Below are 1,302 nucleotides of genomic sequence, written 5' to 3'. Positions count from 1 at the left end.
TATATATATATACATTCTGTCTGTCTGTCTCTCTTTCTCTATCCCCCTCTCTCTCTATATATATGTGTGTATTTGTGTGTGTATATGTCGTGCATTTGAGTGCAAAAACAGAAGGGGATGGAGCCAGTAGGCTTTAAAATGCCCAAGATTTGTTAAATATGATATGATTTTGGCACCCCTACGATTCCAACAGGGCTTGAGGTCCCAAGGGAGATAGCAATGTATACACACTTACATAGATGTATGTATGTGTTTATGTATGTATGTGTGTGTCTGTCTATGTGTGTGTGTGTGTACGTGTGTGCGTGCGTGTGTATACAATTAAGAATATAGAGACACACCTACTATCTAAATAGGGATCTACACAGTCAATTAAGCATACATTAATTTATACACACAAATATGTGTCTGTGTATGTGTATGTATAGTTATGTGTATGTGTGTATAATATATATATATATATATATATATATATATATCATATTATATATGTAATATAAATATGTATATATGTATATGTGTATGTACATATATATATATATATATATATAAATATATATATGTATATGTGTATGTACATATATATATATATATATATAAAAATATATGTGTATGTACATATATGAATGTGTGTGTGTGTGTAGACACCAGTGGTGCAGAGTCTAATAGAAAAAAAGTGACAAGGATCAAGTGTAGACGAACCTGAATTTGATAGAGACAGACTGACGTGCAAAGAGGGACACACAGACTTAATGTATCCATACACATGTAATATGGATACTGCTGAGTAGCTATATGTAGATATACATCCACACATATTCATCATCTTCATCATTGTCATCATCATCATCATCATCATCATCATTTTTGTTATCTTTTTCATCACCATCACCATCATCGACTTCATCATCATCCCCAACGCCATCTTCATCATCATCCTTATCTTCACCACCACAACCCTACCACCTCATGATCGTGAGCCTGACACTCTAACCACTAAGCCATGTGCCCTCGTTTGCCCAGACCGGTCTGTGTGTTGTGTTCTTGAGCAAGACACTTTATTCCACATTGCTCCAGTTCACTCAGCTGTAGAAATGAGTTGCAATGTTATTGGTGCCAAGCTGTATCGGCCCCTTTTGCTTTTCCCTTGAATAACGTCAGTGGTGTGGAGAGGGGAGGCTGGTAAGCATGGGTGATTTCTGGTCTTCCATAAACAATCTTGCCCAGACTTTTGCCTTGGAGGGGAACTCTCTAGATGCAAACCCATGGTCATTCATGACCAAAGGAGGGTCTTCATATATA

This window comes from Octopus bimaculoides, chromosome 25 (assembly GCF_001194135.2).
Source record: "Octopus bimaculoides isolate UCB-OBI-ISO-001 chromosome 25, ASM119413v2, whole genome shotgun sequence".
In the NCBI taxonomy this organism is placed as follows: Eukaryota; Metazoa; Mollusca; class Cephalopoda; order Octopoda; family Octopodidae; genus Octopus; species Octopus bimaculoides.
The sequence above is the reverse complement of the archived record's forward strand: the minus strand, read 5'-3'. Positions refer to the sequence as shown.